The 23,022-nt window shown below is 42.0% G+C and overlaps 1 protein-coding gene and 1 pseudogene across 2 annotated transcripts in view; one reads left to right on the top strand and one right to left on the bottom strand.

The window, feature by feature from the left end:
* Positions 1-23,022, bottom strand: part of ESRRG (estrogen related receptor gamma) — a 509,743-nt gene that overhangs the window by 371,639 nt on the left and 115,082 nt on the right. The window lies entirely within an intron of this gene.
* LOC136637994 (5S ribosomal RNA) lies at positions 12,984-13,103 on the top strand (annotated as a pseudogene).

Genomic DNA, 23,022 nt, shown 5'->3' with positions numbered 1-23,022 from the left:
TCAGCAAAGACTAGAAACTTGCTTTAAAAGATATGTAGGTTCTAAAAAAATACTCAATGGCTATTTTGTGCATTGTGCATTGTGCTCAATGCATTGTGGCTCAATGCAATTTTGTTATACGTTGTCAGTTCTAATACTGAAGCTAGAAACCACAAGGGATTCAAACTGCGTACCACCAGCCAGCTCTGCCCCAAATGAGAAAACTACAAGCAAACCAGTGAGACCAGCAAGGAAACCTCTTAGTAAAAATAGGGCAGAGTGGATCATGCAATCCCACCACAGTTTCCAGGTTAGGGTTGCTCATTTGGACCACCCTTGCCTTCATCTTGCTGTACCTTCTAACTCAGCCATGTTCAACAACTGTGCCGTGGCACACTGGTGTGCTGCGAATGGTCTGCAGGTGTGCTGCGGTAGTTTGGGGATGGGTCATTTATTAGCAGGGCCACTGGATAATGTAAGCCCCCCACCAACAGCATGGTGTGCCTTGTCAATAGTCAAAAAACAGATGGTGTACCTTGACCATTTTAGTATCGGGAGATGAAAAAGGTTGAAAATCACTGCTCTAACTTGTCAGCAACTGAATATGAAACACAGAGGCATTCCAGCTAACATTTTGGTGATCAGGATGCTTGAAAAAGTGCCCTCACAATTTCAGAAAATTGCTGCAAGTGACCACTCCTGTACAAGGAATTCTGCTGCACACAAATACACCTTGCCATGCAAACACCTGTTTCTGGAAACTGATTGCATGGAGACTGTGGCCTGTGTGAGCCACGCTGACTTCAGCATTATTTGCAAGAAAGTTGCAAATGGAATTATGGTTTTCAGGTTACCTCTTTGTGCTCATTGAACCTTTGCCTCACCCTGACAGGATGAATCCACCCTTAAGACTTGGCTTTTCCCTATTTGAATGGGGAGACTTTAAGCACTCAAGCTCCCTTGTAGAAAGATCTGAAGAGTAAACGGAATAACAGCCATGTAAGTAAAGTTTTACCACTTAATCCAGCCCTTAATGATCAAGAGGTATCAGAAAAGTGTCAAAAGAGATAAACCTGGTTATCCCAAATAATGCATCAGTGTCTTCCTTGCCAAGCTGATCTAAAAGTTTCAATCCTATGAATTTTCAGTGCTATGAATATACAAAGAGGTCACAACCTCTCTAGGCATCAGATTATCTTTTACACCATTTCCTGGTCACTTTTCTTCTCATTTACGAGTGCCTTTTGAGATGACTGTTGGTGCAACCAAGCCCACGTGATAAACCCAGTCAAAGTCCCAGGGATATATTGAAACAAAAAAATAAGCTATTTGTTTCAGAAATTCAGCAACATTAGTATTACTTTCTCTCACAGATTGAACCAACTGTTCTCAAACTTCAAAAAAAGAAGTCTATGGTTAATCACTGCTGTCCCTGAGAACAGCGTACTGTGACTCTACAAAGCTGAACTGATGGGCAGAAGATGCATGCTGATGCATCTAATGCATGCATACAAATATCACACAGAAGCAACAGTCTTATTCACAGAGTTTGTCAAGAGAACAATGTACAACCTAACAGTGTCCTTTAAAAAAATGGCAGAATGAAATATAGAAGTTCAGCTAATCCCTAATCTGTGAATTTTGTATAATCTGGCTTTCTTCACCCTTTGTCTTTACTTATTCATCTCTCCTGTTTCCCATTTCTTTATGTTTTTAGGTATTTAGATTGTTCTTGTTAATTTTATGCATGTATTATAGTCAGACCTAAAGACAAAACTGGGCAACCTCTTGAAACAGAATAGACAGACCATCCATTGCTATGAAGGAAAAGAATGGGATGCAGAGATATTAAGTGTTGTGAGTGATCTGACAGACTTAGATATTTCAGTAGGATTCTTGGCCCATGTTAACAGCTTTTAAATTATTATTATTATTATTATTATTATTATTATTATTATTATTTCTACCCCACCTTTCTCCCCGGAGGGACTCAAGGCAATTTACAACAAGGTTAAAACAAATTAAAAAACAGATAAAAGCATATTAACAACATCTCATAAAAACAGTAGTCAGATAAAAAGTAGTCAGGTAAAAAGAGCATAGAGCGGCAAATCATAAAAGAATCAGGCCTGTAACCAGGTATTTAAAAATATATTAAAAGATGTTGAAAAGATGTTTAAAAAGGCTGGGAACTCAGACGGCTTGTCTAAACAGAAGGGTCTTCAGGCCTCGCTGAAAAGTTTCAAGAGAGGGAGCCGTTCTTAAGTCAAGGGGAAGGGAGTTCCATAACATTGGTGCCACTACTGAGAAGGCTCTATTTCTTGCTGCTGCCCCACATACCACCCTAGGTGGAAGCACCTGTAAAAAGGCCTTCTCTGATTACCTAAGAGGATGAGCTGGATTGTACGGGAGTAGGCAATCTCTAAGATACCCTGGGCCAGAGCAGTATAGGGCTTTAAAGGTCAAAATCAGCACCTTGAATTGGGCCCAGAAACGAATGGGCAGCCAATGCAGCCGCTGGAGAAGTGGACTGACAGAGTCAAACCGCCTACCTCCAGTAACTACACGGGCCGCCGCATTCCGCACTAGTTGCAGTTTCTGAACCGTCTTCAAGGGCAGCCCCACATAGAGCGCGTTACAATAATCTAACCTCAATGTCACAGTGGCATGGATCACTGTGGCCAGGTCTGCACGATCCAAGTACGGCCGCAGCTGGCGCACCAGCGAAAGCTGAGCAAAGGCACCCCTAGCCACAGCCGCCACCTGGGAATCCAGGAGCAGCTGCAAGTCCAGGTGGACCCCCAAGTTGCGGACCTGCTCCTTCAGGGGGAGTGCAACCCCATTCAGTGCAAGCCAAAAAAAAAAGGAAAAAGCAGTTAAATCCCAATTTAGAAGCTGTTAACATGGGCCAAGAGATTCTTGGAGAAATTGGAGATGGAGAAAATGTGCCCAGCAGAACTGCGGGGGAACATGTGTCTGCCTTTGACAACTAATGAGGGTGATACAGAGGCAGCAACTAATTGTCTAGGTCTACTGCTGGCTTCAGATCCTCATTTCGATAGTGTAATTCCTATTCTTGCCTCAGATCTGCTCCCCTCTTTGAACTATTCACAACCCGGAACTGAAGAAGAAACAGAGGAAATAGCATCGGTGGAACTGGAAGGGACACTAGACCTGACTGTAAGGTTGAATAACCTGCCACGTGCTTTGCAATCTACAACAGGATCCCAGAATATTGAATCTTGCATTGAGACAGGCAAGGCCTTGGATACAACCTGCCAGATGACCTACAAAAGTCAAGATAATATTCCTATGGAGGTAGCTAGCCCCAATGAATCAGCTGAGGATGCTGGGCCAAAACAGCAACAGGATGATCTGATGAGTGATTGCAATGTGATATATGTACTGCCGCAAGACTATTCTAAATTGGATAGCCCCCAGAGATCAAGTTTACATCAAGCTGCTTCAGTGTCAAGGGATGAGACTGTTGGGGGCAAAGTTGGGAAGGGATGTGTATGCCCAGAAGATCTCAATGAGGCTGTATACAAGAAGACCTGACTCTATAACAACATCTCTTTCCAGGAGAGGGGGAATTCATTAGTTAAGATTTTGTCATGGAACATTACGAGATGGAGAGGGAAGGTTAATGATAAGAATTTTTCAGAGTTGTTAAAAGGATCCGACATTACCCTATTACAAGAAACATGGATGGTTGACCAGATTAATTTAATGGGCTTTAATTCCTATTGTGTCCCAGCATTTAAGGTTAACGCAAAAGGACACCCCTTGGCTGGACTTGCAACTCTGGTCTCATGTCGCTTAAGTGCTGAACCGATTGAGATAACTAACCTAAGCCATTATGTACAAGCTACCAAGGTTAAGCTTAGTGGGAAGTTAATTATTTTAGCCAATGTTTATATTCCTCCAAACATTCTAAGCCCCCAGTGAAAACAGCTGCAGAATCAATTGAGTGATATCATGGAGGATCTTGAGAGACGCTACCCACAGGCCTCTCCTGTTTAGGTTGGGGATTTTAATGCATAACTTGGATCCAGTTCTTCAATACTGCGTAAAGCCCTTAGTATTGACTTAGACACTTCGCTACCCTATCCCTACTTCCATAATAGCATATCAAAGGATGCACACTCTAATGCTGCAGGATTGTATTTGGCTAGATTCTGTTTTCATAAGAACAATGAGGTCTCTTGTTATCTGGTGTGCTCCCTGGGGCATTTGGTGGGCCGCTGTGAGATACAGCCCCACTGGATCAGGCCATAGGACCATCTAGTCCAGCTTCCTGTATCTCACAGCGGCCCACCAAATGCCCCAGGGAGCACACCAGATAACAAGAGACCTCATCCTGGTGCCCTCCCTTGCATCTGACATTCTGACATAGACCATTTCTGAAATCAGGAGGTTGCACGTACACATCATGGCTTGTAACTTGTAATGGATTTTACCTCCAGAAACTTGTCCAATCCCCTTTTAAAGGCGTCCAGGCCAGACGCCATCACCACATCCTGTGGCAAGGAGTTCCACAGACCAACCACACGCTGAGTAAAGAAATATTTTCTTTTGTCTGTTCTAACTCTCCCAACACTCAATTTTAGTGGATGTCTCATGGTTCTGGTGTTATGTGAGAGTGTAAAGAGCATCAGGCGCCTCTTTTCTAGGCTGAGGACGCCCAGTATAACAGTATATGGTTAAACAGCTCTCCTGATTCACTTACATAGTTCAACAGGGCATCAGTGTTATTGATTATATCATGATCCCGCTGGCCCTGAAATCAAACATCAGGGACTTCTATGTAGGTGAATCCCTTGCCATCTCCCATCTCCCATTAATTTGCCTTCTAGAACTGGAGAAACCAGCTAATAAAGATTTGTCCTCCACTAGGAACAATCTGGTAAGGCTACCTAAAATTAGGGCGAACTCCATCACTAAACAAAAATTCTATCATTTAATGTGCGATCTAGCAGAACCACACAGCCTTTTTATTTCATTAGAGGACCCACATGTACTAATTAAATTGTATGATGGGATAATTGGACACACTGTGGCAGAACTGGGTCAATCAACCATACACCTAAGAGGTAAAGAGCATTCGGATAAACGGTCTTGGTTCAAGATTGCAAGAACCTGAAAATCCGTGTTAGAGAGAGATATCGACTGTATAGAGATTCTAATTCTAGTATTATTTGCTCTCAGTATCTCCTTTTGAAAAAACAACTGAAAGCCCTTATCAGAGACAAAAGAAATTGTTATATCCTAGACCAATGGAAAATCCTGATACAATCCATCTTTCTGAGAAACTCCAAAAAATTCTGGAGTATTGTGACTAGTGCCTTCTATAAGGAAGGGGATGATCTTGTGCTAATTCCCCCACAAATTTGGGTTCAACACTTCTCTTCCCTTTTTTTTTTTTTTTGAGAGAGAGAGAGAAACCGAAATATTAGTCCTATAATGGACTCTGAAACGGATGCCATTTTTGGAATTGGCACCCCAAATATACCCAGGAATTGGTGTAACATTTAAGGAAGCAAAATGTGTGTTGGCCTGTGTTATTTATATTTTTTTTTAATGCCCTAATGAGCGCAGAGCCTTTGCTCTCACAAGAAATAATGTTTTACCTTCTGAAGTATTATATGGCAGGTTTAAAAGAACTCCACTGGAAGCAAGAACATGTGATTAGTCAATGAATGTAGTTGAATCTTTACATCATATGATCCTGCATTGCCCCTATAAAGATTTTTGCCAAGCATATTTAAAGGAACTTCTCAAAAAAAAGGAGGGGTGGGCTTATCAAGAAAAAATGTGGCTTCTCCTTGCGGGTGTAAATAGCAAATTAACTGAGAAAGTGGCAATATTTTTGAAATTAGTTGTTAAGAGAAGGACAGTATGTTCTACTCTAACTTTATCTTAAGTAGTTGAGAATTTTTAAATCTGTTGTTTTTAAAGTCATATTTCTGTGTCTTTATGCCAATAAAGGTATTCTGAATTCTGAATAGTCAGTAGTGTAGCCAGAGGAGGGGGGGGTGGCACAGTAAGTACAGCAGGTGCTGCAACTCGACATGTAAGGTGTCCCTCCCACTTGCTATTGGAGGGACAGCTTGGGGGAAGAGCAACAGCACCTAGAAGCTGGGGGAAGAGCACCTTAACAGCACCTTATTTGGGGGAAGAGCAACAGCACCTAGAAGCTGCAATCCTAACCACAATTTCATGAGAGAAAACCCCATTGAACAAAATATGACTTACTTCTGAGTAGACCTGGTGAGGATTGTGCCCTAATTAGTTAGTTAGCAGGAATGCATCTGAGGCCTTAGTTCCTGTTGAGTTTTTTTTCTGGGTTTTCTACTAGTGGCTTCTATTAAGGCTTGGATTACTTGGTGCCCTTATTTTTTTTTCCGGCTAATATTGCTCAGGCAGCCCAAACCGATCTAAATTGCTGCAAACTGATGCAGCTGTGCCAGCGCAGCTACTGCTGTAACCCGCCAGGGATTTTTGGCTTCTGGACATCTCCTCAGGATAAAGGGGCAATTGTTCCCTTCTTCTGCAGTTCGCCACTATGGGTCCACTCAGACATATGCCAGCTGGATGACCCAGTTAGGCAGATGAGGCCCAGAAAGGGGTCAGTATTCAGCATGCACTGCTGCCAATCCTGCCATCTCCCAGGCCTGATCTGCCCTCGTCCCCCTTGTCACCACCGCAATCCCACAACCAGGGCCACGCAGACCTGCACCAGTAATTTTGCTAGCACAGATCTCAGCAGACCCCTCTGCACCATGGAGGCTCAACGCCGGGTAAGGAAAAAAAAGTTCCCTTACCCAAAGGAAACTTCTCATACCCCCCCCTCCCCACACACACACATGATGCAGTGCTATCTGTTTTGACATGTCTGCATTGCCAGGGGAAAGCATATGAGTGAGAAATAACAGTCCAATCCTATGCATGTCTACTCAGAAGTAAGTCCCATTAGAGTGAATGGGACTTACTTCCAGGAAAGTGTGAACAGGATTGGGCTGCTAATGATTCCCTGTCCCCAAAGATGTCATAATCTTTAAAAAGTTGTGAAAGAAGCAACAGTCAGTAGAAAAGAGGGAAAGTTGCTCTCTTCTGGCTATATATAAGAGGAAACCACTTAAAAAGGTGCCTCTTTGCCCAGTTAGCTGGCCACTCTCTTATAATTTAAGAATATTTATTTATTGCTCTTCAGTAAAGTGCTGGTACCAACACCAAAGCCCTTGCACATTTGTACCAAATAACCATTACTTGCTTACAGTATAGTTGATGCTGCCTATGATGTGCTGTCATGAAGACAGGCACCGCTGGGAAACTCTATAGCCTATTCTCGATGCCGAGCTAAACAGGCGCATCGGTAAAGCAGCTACCACGTTTTCCAGACTCACAAAGAGAGTCTGGTCCAACAAGAAGCTGACGGAACATACCAAGATCCAGGTCTACAGAGCTTGCATCCTGAGTACACTTCTGTACTGCAGCGAGTCATGGACTCTTCGCTCACAACAGGAGAGGAAACTGAGCGCTTTCCACATGCGCTGCCTCCGACGCATCCTTGGCATCACCTGGCAGGACAAAGTTCCAAACAACACAGTCCTGGAACGTGCTGGAATCCCTAGCATGTATTCACTGCTGAAACAGAGACGCCTGCGTTGGCTTGGTCATGTCGTGAGAATGGATGATGGCCGGATCCCAAAGGATCTCCTCTATGGAGAACTCGTGCAAGGAAAGCGCCCTACAGGTAGACCACAGCTGCGATACAAGGACATCTGCAAGAGGGATCTGAAGGCCTTAGGGATGGACCTCAACAAGTGGGAAACCCTGGCCTCTGAGCGGCCTGCTTGGAGGCAGGCTGTGCAGCATGGCCTTTCCCAGTTTGAAGAGACACTTTGCCAACAGTCTGAGGCTAAGAGGCAAAGAAGGAAGGCCCATAGCCAGGGAGACAGACCAGGGACAGACTGCACTTGCTCCCAGTGTGGAAGGGATTGTCACTCCCGGATTGGCCTTTTCAGCCACACTAGACGCTGTGCCAGAACCACCTTTCAGAGCGCGATACCATAGTCTTTCGAGACTGAAGGTTGCCAATACATTCTGGCCAGCTGGATTGCTAAGGAAAATATTGCTTTCAAATCAATAAAAGGACAGTTTACAAGTCAATGCCAACAACTTCAGGTTTAAATTAGACAAACAAAAAGATTTGTGACACGTTGACTATGGCAAAACCACATTGCCTGTTTCTTTAGTCCTGTGTGCTCCTCATTGTTCAAGAGAAATGTGCTTCTTTCCCTACAATATCCAATAGCATTTATGGAATTCAAGTACTAATGGGATTCACCATTGTCAAGGGAAATTGTCAAGAACCACCAATTTGTACATCTAAAACTAGATGTTTGTGTGTCAAAATTTGTCAATTTCATATGAAGAGGTAGTTAATGTGAGGAGCCTAAAAAGTGCACATGCAACTATCAAATAAAGTCACTCTTTGCCTCTGGGTGCAAAAAAAAAGGGGGGGAGCCGTCTTGTGTCCTGAAGATCCCATTTTTGCTTTGTTATCTCTTTCCTGCAGGGAACTGCTGAGCTTAAAGCAAACTTGGCTTTACTTATCAGAATGAGCCCAGGAAGCTCTACATGGAGTAGAAATCCAAACAAATCAGATGCAAACTAAGCATGAAACCCTGGAGACTGCTTAACACATATAATAAAACACCTTATGTTCTGGTCTCTGATCAGTTAAGCAATCTCTGGTCAGTTAGGATGTTTGAACACAAATGGGTCATCTACACTGTACGTGAAGGAGTTCATTAGCCTGTCTAACAAGAGGAAATTTATATCACTGAGGATACCATGGAGATCTAAAGGGTTTTCTGAGCCTAGTTTGAAGAACAGAACAGAACAAAAATCACTATGGGTTATAATACAATTCACACTCTCTGTCTCTCAAACTCTCTTTAGCCAAACAAGGTTAACTGCCCAATTCTATCCAAGGCTTACAGTGGCAGGTAGGTCAGTGGTGGGGGGCAGCTGGACAAGAGGTGTGATTCAGGAGTAAAAAGGGGAAAAGCTCGGCAGCAGCAGTGCATGCCCAGATCTTATCCGCCTTTTCTCCCCCCCCCCCCCAAAAAAAATGTCCCTAGTCTTCTCAGACTTATGCCAGCAAAATACCTAGCACAGGTCCAAGTAGACCCACTGGAGGCCAGGCAGCCTACAGGGCGGTAAGAACAAGTTCGACTTACCTCTCACTCGCTCTCTGATCCATCCCCCCCAGAATGCAGCGTACACTCTGCCAACATTTCTGCACACTATGGGCTGGCAAGAGATAGGATTGGGCCATTAGTCCCATATGCTACCCATGGCAAACCTTCTATTGTACTTGTACTACATAACCCTCCATTGTACGCACACTCATTTACCTTCCAAGGTTAACTTCCAAGGTTATATAGTGGTAAGAACATAGAAAGCACTGTTGTCATTGAAAGGAGAATTGCACAACTACAGCCCAAAAAAAACAAAGAAAATAATATGTACTTCTCAGAATCTACTCCACTTCTGACTATAGCTAATATGAGATCGGAAGATTCACAGGACTCAGTGTGCAGTCGTGCTCTCCAATGAAAGTTCAGGAAAAAAGGTTTTGGCAATATGTGGGGGGAGAAGTGAAACTGATTCTCATAGTTCAGATAAAGCACAACTAAAATGTAAAAGTAAAGTTCATGTGCTTTTTCTTTGTCCTCTTTCTTGAGGACAAAGGCTAGAGAAAGGAGACTTCTTTGGTCTTAAGGATTTTTTCTAATATGGACGGGCTGCAAAATTGTTAGTGTAGTAGCTGCATACACTGTAATTTTGATTATAATTATATATTTAACAATATGAATAGTAATAATATAGGAGCTCAATGTTTGCTTCCCCTACCCCTGTTTGGGAAAGTAGTGAAGGGCAAGAAACAGACTAGTTGCCATCAAGTCCCCTTCTATAATCCATAATCCTAATTCAGATTCTCCCCAGCCCCGCATCCCAGGTGCCATTTAGTGAAGAAAAAATCAAGCACACCAGAGTCAAAATTTATTATCAACTTAGAGCATAATTCTATGCATGCTCCTCTGTCAACATGGACAAAATTTACTGATGGCATTTTAAACCAGAATAAATAAATCAACAACAGCTAAATTAACATATCTAGCAAGACTACTGAAGAATTAAATATGTGGAAATTTTGCCTACATAGTTTCTTTAAAGGTGGTAAAAAGAAGCAACATTCCAAGCAATTTATATGTCCCACATCTTGATTCTGCAAAACCCTGCTCTGATGTGTGTGTATATATTAGAGAAGGCTAGTTATTTCAAGAGAATCTCCTGCAGCTGGAACATTTTAAGCAGGTACTGCTCCATGTTGCAAACTGCTCATGCAGCAGGACTGTGAAAAAGGCAGATCCTGGCCACCGGCTGTTCCTGACTATAGGAAAATGAAAATACAGCATCTCCGCACCTGTTCACCTGATGGTGAAGGAAGGAAAAGCCATTACCGAGTGACAGGAGACAAAAAACCAAAATCCACTTCAGCAACTCATCCCAGCACTGGTGATTAATCTCATACTCCCACAGCCTGATGCACATTAACCAGATAATTAATAATTTCTTTGGGGACTACAGCTCGGCAACTGTTTTATCAACCTGCACAGCATTAACAGGGAGACGCTGCACTTGTGATCAAACTGCTAGAACTCAGGGAGACGGTGTCTGAAGGAAATGTAAAATATTTAAAGCAATTTGCAAGTAACATTAGTACAGACAGAAATCAAGACTAATTTTTTTCCAGAGAACTCACCTGATCCAAAGTGTAAGCAATGTTAAGACTGAGTACTTATTCTCACTTAACAATATTCGATGAAGGGCTATGCCTATAGTTTCATCTTGAAAGGCATCTTATTTATTTTGAAATGGATTTTTCTCTGATAAAAGTTATATACCCTTGAATCATCTACTTCACCTACTTTTAAATAATATATCAGATTTAACTCCTTAATGGTAGACATCATATTTAACTAACGTCATGTGATGCCAGAGTTCCTTAATCTAAAGTAATGGTTCCCAAACTGTGAGCCATGGCTGCCTAGGGAGCCACAGAAACCAGCCATGGGAGCCATGGAATTCTTATGAAAACCCACTACCCTATACAATGTATAGGATCGTAACCCTAAGGGGGAGCCATGGCCAATGGACCAGTAGGTCAAGGGAGCCGCCAGTCAAAAAAGTTTGGGAACCACTGACCTAAAGGTTTTAACTGGGAATCATTTAGCATATTAATTACAGTCAACATTACTGCAAAATCTCTCTCTCCCCCCAATCTCTCCCCCCAAAGAGATTACTGCAAAATCTCTCTCTCCCTCCCTTGTTACAGAAGTAACAAGGTATAAAACATACCTTAGAAGAATGAAAAAAATAAAAAATAAAGAAAATGTACCATTACCTTGTCTCTTTTAGATGAGTATGCTCACTGACTCCTGAAATCTAGTGATCTACTGTCAGTTTTTCTATGAACCTGTAGACCAACTTATTTTCTAACATATGTTCTGGAACCTATACATTCAATCAGCGGTACTGACTCCTGTGCCTGGCAATGTTCCTGATTACAGTGGTACTTGTCCTAACTGTCCCTCACAACTACAGGTTATAAAGCTTCCTTTACAAGTGAGTGCTCACTTGCTCTCTCTGCTTCAAAAGGAAGGCTTGAATTAGCAACAATGTCTTTAAAGCACTACTTTGTTATGTTTTACATTGCTCTGATTGGCTCTAGCAAATCTGTTGCCGGGGGGGGGGGTGCAGGTGCACAGGGGGGCACAGTAGGACACCACTACTGGCCCAAATTTTTTAAATCTTGGTATTTTTAAATAATACCATTATGTTATATATCTTTCAAAGCCTAATTTCATGCAGAATGCAATGAAACAAACTGCTTTGAAATATCTCTATTCTATTGAAAGTTATAGCCAAAAAAACCATCACCATGCCCACCATCTGGGGCGTTGCCCCACCGAATGTCCATAATGGGGGTGGTGTGCTGGTCACTGCGTGACACAAACCCTTGTGACGCCACTGTTTGATAGCTCAATCCTGTGTATGTTTATGTGAAAGACAGATGCATTAAGTTCAATGTGGCTTACTTAAAGTGAACATAGGATTGGAGCTTTAGCCTGGGTCTTAACTGGCCTGTACAACATACAACCATCAACCCATCAAATGAACCCTATTTGCAATGTACTACAGCCTGCCATGTGCCTGAACTCTTTCCTTCCCACCACCATTTTTGCACTCCCAGGCATGCAGCAAAAACAAGAGATTTATTGAACCCCCAAAGGGACACACATATACATGGCTATGTTTTGCTGGTTGAGCCACAAGTTCTGCAGCCTTGGTCTAAAACAGTCCTAGCACAGGCAGAGAGAGCAGTTAATTACAGGAATAATGGTTCCCTTCTGTTCTGGAGGGACCACACTGCTGAGTGCACATCACAAAGCTTAGTCTGTACTTACTTCATGTGTTCCTCTTTTTTGCTAGCTTTTTTAAAATGAGCAGAACACCAGTGCTTTGCATTTGGTGGTGACCTTTCAAACTTCAAAAATATGCTAATCCAAGCCACAGAAATCCAGAAATTAGCTGCTGCACATATACACCAGATCTATGTGCCTAATATTGTATAGTGCCAGCATGAGCAGAGCCACTTTCAACACTGTTCTTTTTTAGAATGGTATTCAGTAAAACCAGTATGCATTCACCCATGACAGAAACGTATCCAATAAGCAGCTCATAACTGTGTAAGTTGTCAATCTTCTGGTAGTAGCTAACAGAGGATAGCATGGATAAGACTTCTAAATACACATGTAGGTGACAGAAAGAGGATTGTTCTAGTGTATACTTGGGATGTCTTAACACAGCATAGATCTTGCAGAGAACGGTGGTGGTTGGTTGAGAGGGTTGCTTGTAAAGCACCAGCCTTAAGCAGCAACTGTTACCTTGCACATGCCCGATCTCATCTGATCTCGGAAGCTAAGCAGGGTCAGGCCTGGTTAGTACTTGGATGGGAGACCGCCTGGGAATACCGGGTGCTGTAGGCTTATACCATAGTCTTTCGAGACTGAAGGTTGCCAACCAGTTTTGAATAGGATGTCAAAGAAGTCTGTATTACAGTGAGTGCAGCTGGGATCATAGTTCATCCAAAAAATGAATATTTGACTAGGAGAAAAATGATGTTTTCCACCTTCCCAAAACAGGAATATGACTTTCACAAGAAATTGTCACTTTTGATTTTATCTGCAGAATTTTGCAGTACATGCATTTGTACAAGTTTGCTTAATTATCTTCTACCCAATTCATACTATGCCCATGATAAATTATAATTACACACATTCCTTTAGCAGAGATAGAGGCAGTTTGGCTCTATGGAGAGATTTAAAGCAAATGATGCATCAAATCCCTTACATATGTGAAAATGAGAAATTAGAATTATGAGTGGAACACTTTGAAATAGTTTTGGAATGATGCTTGTATTTTCACTACTGGGAAAAACGCTGATCCCTGATATAACTTTCAGTATTTCTCTTAAAGGAAATCTACACAGTCACATGGCAGTGGTATAGCCCTCCCAAGCCTGTACCACTTCAGAATGCCAGTGGAAGGGCCCATGATTGAATAGCCCCACATATTAAAAACCTCACCTAATGCAGATTAATTAGTAGTAGTGTGAGAAAACTGATAAAACTTAGAAGTGCATAAAATAGTGTTATGTGTTTTTATTCAAAATTTACTTGATAATTATAACATATAATTGTTTTAAAAGTGTACTAGATAGGAGATATAGGTGGTATAGTGTCAGCAAATAAAGCCCGTCATTACCCATGTACACACCCCTAATTAAATAATAAATAAAAGCCAAATTTATTTATTTATTTATACAGGTATTTATATACCGCCTTTCTTTGGTCCTCAGATTTCTCCTCAGACTTTAATCCAAGGCGGTTTACATAGGCAGGTTGTTCTAAACCCCGGTAGGGATTTTTACAATTGAATAGTTCTAGTCTTTCATAGAACTCCTCGTTCTAGCTGGATTCCTTCCCAGTCTGGCCTCTCTCTGGCCCTTTGCCTCCCACGCTCCACTTGACAAATAAAATCGTTATTTCAGATTTGGGGCTTTTTTTGTTTTGTTTTTGTTTCTTTGGTTTTTTTATTTTTTTTAAGCAAAAATTAGAAGTGCAGAAAGCAGGATTATGTGTTTTTATCACCATTTTCCCCCACTGCTATTAATTAGATACACCAGATTTGATAATTAAAATATGATGATACGTTGAAACCTCAAATGCTTAGTCTTAATGTCTCTCTCTCTGTAGCACAAAGTGAAGAAAAACAAGGACTCCCTACACACAGAAACGCAGCAGATTATGATCCACATACAGAGAGTTTCTATTTAGCATGGGAAGGGGAAAGGCAACAGAAGAAATGACTTTCTGTCTTCTCGTCTCCAACTGGGTCTCAGACAAAAGGAGCAGGGGAACATTCCCTTGTGGGAAATACATGCATATTCCCCTTTTAGAACACACCAAGAAAGAGTGGGAAAGGCAGCAAAAGTAATTCACTTTACTACAGTCCGCTTCCTGGAAATGCTTAAAACAGCTCTGTGATATGGAGGCACAGTCTAATATGTCATCCTCCACCTGCATTCTGAAAGAACGCAGTGCTCTAAGGACTGTACATATTTAGCAATGCGCTTCATATGAAGATGAAAATACTATTATGAAATCGAAACAGTTGGGGAGGAACTCTGCCTTTATAATCTCTGTCTATAGGAACCTAGAATGGGAGTCCTGATCCTACAACAAACCCTTTATCACCAGATCAAAGTGTTTCAGAGGAGAGTGACAGTATCTTCATTTGTATGCAATGTGACGGACCACATCCAAACTGTTGGCTACTTTTTGAACTATTTGTCAGGGGAAGAAGACTGTTATTTGCTTTTATATGTTGCTTTTAAGGACTTTTATTCATTTGGGGGTTCCCCCCACCCTCTTTCCATTAAATAACATCTCAACCCCTCTGTTCTTTGTCTTTCTTTTTTTAAAGCCGGGATTCAAACATTAACCTTTGATGTAACATTTTTGCTACACATCAGAATAGATATATTGAGCTTCAGAAAAGCGACTGAATTCAAAGAATGAAAAAAGATGACATAACTTCAAACACGAACTACTCACAAAATTATGTGTGAAAAAAATACTTCTTTCACATTCTCTTCACAACATTGCTTGTGATTTTGCTGGTCCAAGTTCTTGATAGCAAATATTTCCAAACTCTCTAGCATAGAATAATAGCGATGCCACAAAATGTGGCAGGTGGAGCATTGTTGCAGTAGCCACAATCAGCCTAGTGAAGGGGGCGGCATATCAGTGTTTGGGGACACATAGGATCATCATGGGGATCACAAGCCCCATGGGGTTTCCAAATTAGTCATTGGATTTGGAAAAAAAAAACTTGGGGCACAATCCTTACTGACATATGGCATAGCGACTTGCGCCGGGCCAATGGTGTTGTGGAAGTGCCGTAAAGCACTTTTGCACCACCAGGAGAGCAGGGAGACTGGCCCAAAGTTGTGTTGAACTAGCACAAAGATAAGCCTGCACCGGCCAAGTCAGGCTAGCGCAGAGGTCTGGGTGAGCATGGGAAAGAGGCATTTCGGGGCAGGGTAAGGCAGGCCCATGGGTAGGCTGTGGGTGAGCAGGTGGTGGGGACGGAATCTGGCACTTGTGCCAAATCCTAATCCCAGTCCTAGGCAGCCTAGAGCAGTTCTGGGTTGCTTGGATCTGCATCATCTCCTGAAATGGCGCAGATCCAAGTAGCCCCATTGAGGCTGCTACAGCTCTACCCAGGATAAGTGTATTCCCCTTACCCCAGGCTGAGCCACAACCAGCCCAAATCCCTCACTGGATACAGGGCAGGCCAGCCAGTCTCCCTGTTCTACAGCAGGTTAGGACTGGGTTGTTTTCATATTCTTTCAAAGAATAGCTTGATTTACCAAACAAAAGCCCAAATTGAGTGTTGGAGGGGGGGCATCTACAAAGAGCAAGAATCTATCTACTGTTATTGCTATTTTTGCAGCTTGTCTAATTTGAAAGATCAACAAACAGGGATCATGGCTCATGGCTGTTATGAAGAACTTAGGATTTTGAATCTCAGCCTTAGTATTCATGAATGTAAAAAAATGTGAAAACTTGACAAAAGGGTATTATAGAGGGTTGGGGCAAGAAGGCAAATAAAAATGCATTGTGAGTCCATTTCTATGATTTATAAGGCTGAGCCATGCTTTTGATGGGCTGACATGATTCTGAACATTACCCATTCAACTGGTTGAATGCTTAGGTGTCAACAGGCCACTTGTCACTTTCTTACACTTGAAGAATTTTCTTTTTGTAACTGTAAAGCCATGCATCCTAATTCCAGAATGCTGCCAGTGTGTACAGGATGCATTTAATACTACAGAAACTGGTAGAATCGCACAATTAGAGAGTGGCTATCTCCTTCCAAACAACTTATTTTCAGAAAACAAACGTCCAGAAAGGAAAATGAGAAAAAGCAGAAGGTATAATCATCCATGTTCTCATAGTGAGGGGCTTATACATTTCCAGGATTTGAGAACTTTTCAATGGGTCACACAGTAAAGATCTGCAACTCCTGGAAGGAAGACGAAAGTTACACACTCAATTAAATTAATGGAAAGGAAAAGAGAAGAAGGGGTTATTGGTTTGGCAAGACAGTGATGAAACATTTTGGTGGTGCATTCATTTTCTCAATTAATTTTGTAATGCAAATTGTATTGTGTATTGTATTTCTGCTATTTTAACTACTTGGAGTTTCATGCTGTTTTGGCAGCTGAAAAGTCAAGTGTTGTATCAAACATCTCAAAATCTTCACCATTGTCTTCAGGCTAACTAAAGGATTGGATTCCCAGTAATCTTTATCTTCAGCAGTGATAATTCCTTAAGTAGTCCCTCCCCCCCCAAAAGGAGCAAAGATCACAATAACCAAATCACTTAACTCTGCAGTTGGTCTTATTTAAGGGCTTACTGCAAGTTTGAAACTTGTAACCTAGGACAAGGTATTCATAACCTCTTTCTGAGTCAAAAGTTATCACATTCTGTCAATACAGGACTAAAATTCTCTTTAAAGAGGTGCCTGAGGGGGGACGTGATTGAGACATACAAAATTATGCACGGCAAGAATCGCATGGATAGAGAGATGCTCTTTACCCTTTCACACAACACCAGAACCAGGGGACATCCACTCCCAAAACTGAGTGTTGGGAGAGTTAGGACAGACAAAAGAAAATATTTCTTTACCCAGCATGTAGTTGGTCTATGGAACTCCTTGCCACAGGATGTGGTGATGGCATCTGGCCTAGATGCCTTTTGGACAAATTTCTGGAGGAAAAATCCATCACGGGTTACAAGCCATGATGTGTACATGCAACCTCCTGATTTTAGAAATGGGCTATATCAGAATGCCAGATGCAAGGAAGGGAACCAGGATGCAGGTCTCTTGTTGTCTTGTGAGCTCCCTGGAGCATTTGGTGGGTAACTGTGAGATATAATAAGAAGGAGTAGGTGGGTCTGTGGCTGATCTAGCGAGGCTGTTCTTATGTTCTTAAATTCTTGGAGGCTAGGGAGGAGGGTTCAATGACAGGAGAAAATAACTGGTTTCAAACCTTGGCATGTTCATTCATGTTCCTGGGGTGCAGTGGTTTGCATTGCAGAAGTGGCTGAAAAATTCAAAGTGCTGATTTTGGCCTTCTGGTTCTAAATGCCTACAAGCTGATGTATCCAAATGACTGGCTTCCTTCATGTGAACCTGCTCCTCAGTTAAGTTCTTTTTCTGAAGTCTGGTATGGTACCACTCAGAAGAAAGACTTTGCCAAGATGGCACCCAAGTTATGGGACTCTTCTCTCCAAACATGTTCAACCTGCAACATCTTTCTTATTCTTTAGGTGCCAGGCAAAGTCTGTTCTGTTCTCTTGTGCTTTTAATAGAACATAAGATTCTTTTAATGACTTTAATCTTCTGTTAGTTCTGCTGTTTTTACATTGCTGCCTGTTCTTAGGTTTTTTATTGTATTTTACTGGGAGAGTCACTGCTGCAAGTTGTGGTTGCTTTACAGGAAAAGACAGGGTGGAAATTTAATCAATAACATTATTTTGTGTCAGAGAAATCAGTCTCTGCTACCACTGTGTGTATGAAGGTTGGGTGGTCAGAAAGACTTAAGCCCAGACATGGTCAAATCTTTTTTTTTGGGGGGGGGGGTCCTCCTTCCACCATGTCTCTGCCTTCCCCTCCTCCCTGCCCCTTAAGAGAGAATTGCCCAGGGCTCTCAGGCTGCGGCATCGTGACGCCCCAATTTGAAAACCACTGTCCTAAGGTATATTCAAGCTGAGGGAAACCTGTACTGCCCATCATTATAAGTCTTAATTTACATTCTGAAGAAAAGCAGCTGTGGCATGAAACAGAAGGCACAGCACCCGGGCAGCTTTTTCATGTTGCAGACCACATTTCAACTACTTAATGGCAACAGCAAGTCTTCAGATGGGAAAAAAACCCTCTAATTCTTGTGATGGGCTTATCAACATCAAGTTGAAAGGGAATAGAACTGCTCTTATGTCCATAGAAGTTTGAAGAACATATTTCACCTCCAGTTCTTTTAGTTGTAGGAATGTACAGCTTTGCTCTGTAAGTCCATGACACAATGAAGGTGGACAACTGCCATGACAAATGACTCCTCAATGTGTTAATAGATTGACAAGGCTAGCTGGGAGAATCTGCAACTTAAGAACCCTGAATAGCTTTACATGGAAGCAAGTCCCGCTTACTGTCATGGAACTCATTTCTAAGAACTGCAGCCTAAAGCTGCCTGGCAATATTTTGTTTATTAGTACTGTCTGGCATGGCAGTTCACTGCGTACTAGACAGAGGGATTCTGCAGCACACAGTGCAGGTCTTTGAAGTCCCCTCAAACATTACATGCAGTGTCACTGTTTATTAAAGATAACTAATGCCCTAAGTCTTTATTTACTTGTGTTTATTGCTGTTTTAGCAAGAGTCACCAGAGAATGGCTATACTTTGGGTCCACCAGGGTTCTTTAATCACTGTTAGTAGGTAAAATCATCTGTGACAACTAATCCAAAAAGCAGATTATATTTATTTTGGCTACAGTGGCTTGCGATTCGTTAAAATCAACAAAGCCTTTTCATTAGCCCCCTGCTGATGTCCTAAAAACAGACATTTCAAGGGTCTCAAAGCACAGAGCTCCACATATGCAGGAAAGCTGGGGCTGACAGATTTCAATTGAAATCATATTGCAAAAATCTTATTAAAATGAGTATGGGGGCACAAAACCTCTTCTTTCCTTTCATACAAAACCTTAGATAATGAGTTCTAAATTCCAAAATCAGAACTAGACAGGCACTGTTTCTTAAGATGCCAGAGTTTACAAGTGAAAGAACCAGTGTCGGCAGGCAGCAATATAAGCATATAGGTCTTTTAGGCATGCAAAATTGGGAAGGGATGAGTTCAGACATTCAGCAAGTGCCAATTTTTGCCTGATAAATTGTGAATCTTCCTACTTTCAGATAATTGATGACTTGTTAAGTGCCAGTTTGCTGCTAGCTGGTACTGTTCACACCCAGCGACTTCAATGAAAACATTGGATGGAACTAGAGAAATATGCGCGCCAGCAGCAAGACAGCAAAAATCATATTCGCTTCTCCATTTTTCCCACTGAAAGTTCCTCAGAGGAGAGAATACCATTGGGTACAGGAACAAGCTGGGAGAAGCTAGTGAAGGAGCAGTTCTCATGGCCAAGAATGTCACTTCTCCAGCACTGCACAAAAGTGAACAGGAATTAGCAGTGGGCCTTTGGAAACTGTTCAAGGGTGCTGACGTCTGAGACTGATCCTAGTGTAATTGCACCCTCAGAAAGATACACTGCCTTGTTTTTAAGTTTCCTGTGCATGATTTTAGGAGAAGTTCAGAGATATCTTGTTCTACTTCAATGCTAGTATCAGGATTAGTACCCCAATCCACAAATCTTCACATGCAACAGTAGTGAACAATGTACTGCAATGTACATGCAGACAGGAGAGAATAATTAGAGTGGGAGGCAAGTTCAAAACACTTGAGAAAAACTTCTTTATGACAAATGCAGTCTGTTTCTCTACATTTTTGATTCTGGAAAAGTTTCAAGCAGCTCACCAGGTCATTCAGACAAGAATGTCTAACACTGCACAATGCAAATATATGAACAGGAAATATTATACTTGGTTATCATGCTTCTTCTCCACCTACTGAAGCATGATGAAAAAGGCCAAAGACGCACTTTTTTCAAAACCAATGAACAACTATAGACAAACAAAACATGACAGTATTTCCTTGATACACACACTAGCTTTGATCTAGTCTAGTTGGCAACCTTCAGTCTCGAAAGACTATGGTATCGCGCTCTGAAAGGTGGTTCTGGAACAGCGTCTAGTGTGGCTGAAAAGGCCAATTCGGGAGCGACAATCCCTTCCACACTGGGAGCAAGTGCAGTCTGTCCCTGGCCTGTCTCCCTGGCTATGGGCCTTCCTTCTTTGCCTCTTAGCCTCAGACTGTTGGCCAAGTGTCTCTTCAAACTGGGAAAGGCCATGTTGCACAGCCTGCCTCCAAGCGGGCCGCTCAGAGGCCAGGGTTTCCCACTTGTTGAGGTCCACTCCTAAGGCCTTCAGATCCCTCTTGCAGATGTCCTTGTATCGCAGCTGTGGTCTACCTGTAGGGCGCTTTCCTTGTACAAGTTCTCCATAGAGGAGATCCTTTGGGATCCGGCCATCATCCATTCTCACGACATGACCGAGCCAACGCAGGCGTCTCTGTTTCAGTAGTGCATACATGCTAGGGATTCCAGCACATTCCAGGAATACTAGCTTTAGAGATAGCAATTCCTAGTAGATCTACCTTCATAATTCTACCACCACATAGTTCTATCAGTTTTCCAGGAGTTGGAAAGGGAGCCAAGACCATTTCACTAGTGACAGGGTTCTCGTTTAGGTGTAGGAAATAAGCTATTACTGCAGCTACATATAGCAACCCTACCAAGTTGCCTTTAAGAGTCTAGGTAAGTTCATGTACTACAAGGGAACTTTCCACCCTGCTTAAGTTTCTCAAAGTTTATAGCATGAGCAAAGCAGTTTGCCTGTTAAAGTAGATAAACAGTCTGAGTGGGAAAGTGAGATACAAAGCTGCAGCTTCTTTTTCAAGTGTCTAATCAGAGTTGTCCATAGGGAAAACTAAGTCACATCTGATACAAGAGTTATCATTTTGGTTCTCCATAATTAAAACTATTGTTGCATAGCAATATAAAAGACTGCTGGAAAATACATGCAAGGCAAGGCAAATGCCATGCCTCTTGGCTGATACAATTTCTCAGCCCAGTCTGTGTTGGCAGCAGGATGGAACAAAACATGACTCTGTCAAACAGTTGGCTTAAAGGGCTGTTATTTGAGATTCAGTACATGCTAAAGAGGCATTTTTTACATGTTTCTACTAATCTTACCTGTTAAGTCCAATGAAGGTTTTGCATTTCTTTTTTAAGAAAAGAGGGTCCTAATCCAAACTACTTCAAAGCAAAAAAAATTACTTTAATATCTTTGGAGTGGCCACCATTCATGAACATGAAAACACAAGCCTTTAAAAAGACGAAGAAGGTAGGGTTTTAGTAGTAGATGGAATCTGGAAAACAGCCACATACAACTGTTTAGAAACAAATCAAGAGAATTGACTCAAATACGCAACAAATAAAAAAGGCTGCATGGTTGGGTGCTCCGGTCCCATGGTTCACCACAATCAATGAGTCTTTAATCAAGAGTAAGGGGTTAACATTAAATAAGCTCTGCGCATGTACCTACAAAACAGCTCACATTGTAGTTCATGTGTCTTCCCAGCAATCAATGAGAGTTTCACTGAGAGTAAGCCAGCTTTGGATGTACAGTATGCACATAATTCCATTTAGCATTTTGAGGCAGAAAAGAACTTCTGGAGGAAATGGCACTCGATGTGTAGTATGCCAAATTTGTATACTGAGTCAGATAATTATGAATTTCAGTAAAATAACAATAGAAAATGGGGTCTGTTTAAATTCTTTTTAAATCACAAATCTTCGTGTGCATGACTAACCTACTGAATGTGAACAAAATAGCTACTTAGATTCTTGCTAAAATTCTCAATTAAATTATTATTAAAAGAGTTTCCCCCCCCCCCCCCACACACACACCCAAAACAAAATAACACTTAGGGCACAACTCTAACCCCTTATGTCAGTGTTTTCCAGCACTGGCATAGCAGAGTCAATGGAACGTGTGCTGCATCCTGCAGTTGGGTGTCACTCACAGAGGACTCCTAAAAGTAAGGGAATGTTTGTTCCCTTATCTCGGAGCTGCACTGCCTTTATGTCAGTGCTGGAAAGCACTGACAAAAGGGGTTAGGATTGCGCCTTTACTGACTTAACCTAGGCTTAGAGGTCCACCTAAATAAATGATTTCATTATGTTTCCCAAAAGATACTCAGGCTTCAGCTAGGGAATTGGAGCCCAATTCTTTTCAACTTTCCAGTGCTGGTGCAGTTGCAACAGTTGGGTGGGGTGTGTGCGGCCTCCTGTGTTGGAGGGGGGGTCACTGGGACCTTCCCAAGGTATGGGACCATGTGTTCCCTCACCATGGCTGCACTGAGGCTACACCAGAGCTGGAAAGTCGGAAAGGATTGGATGAAGCTATCAAAAAGATTCCCCTTGTGTGTGCCCAACCTATCTTGCCTTAGCATACAGATGGTAGATTCAAGAATACAATCCTTCAAACATGATGACAGAACACAGGCAGTTAGGACACCATGAGTCCAAATCTTATGTTTTCAGTTTGCTTACATTCGAAATATCACGCACATAATCAGTTTTGCTTTCTTCAGACTAGCAA

The sequence above is a fragment of the Tiliqua scincoides genome, chromosome 1, assembly GCF_035046505.1.
Source record: "Tiliqua scincoides isolate rTilSci1 chromosome 1, rTilSci1.hap2, whole genome shotgun sequence".
Lineage (NCBI taxonomy): Eukaryota > Metazoa > Chordata > Lepidosauria > Squamata > Scincidae > Tiliqua > Tiliqua scincoides.
The sequence above is the reverse complement of the archived record's forward strand: the minus strand, read 5'-3'. Positions and strand labels throughout refer to the sequence as shown.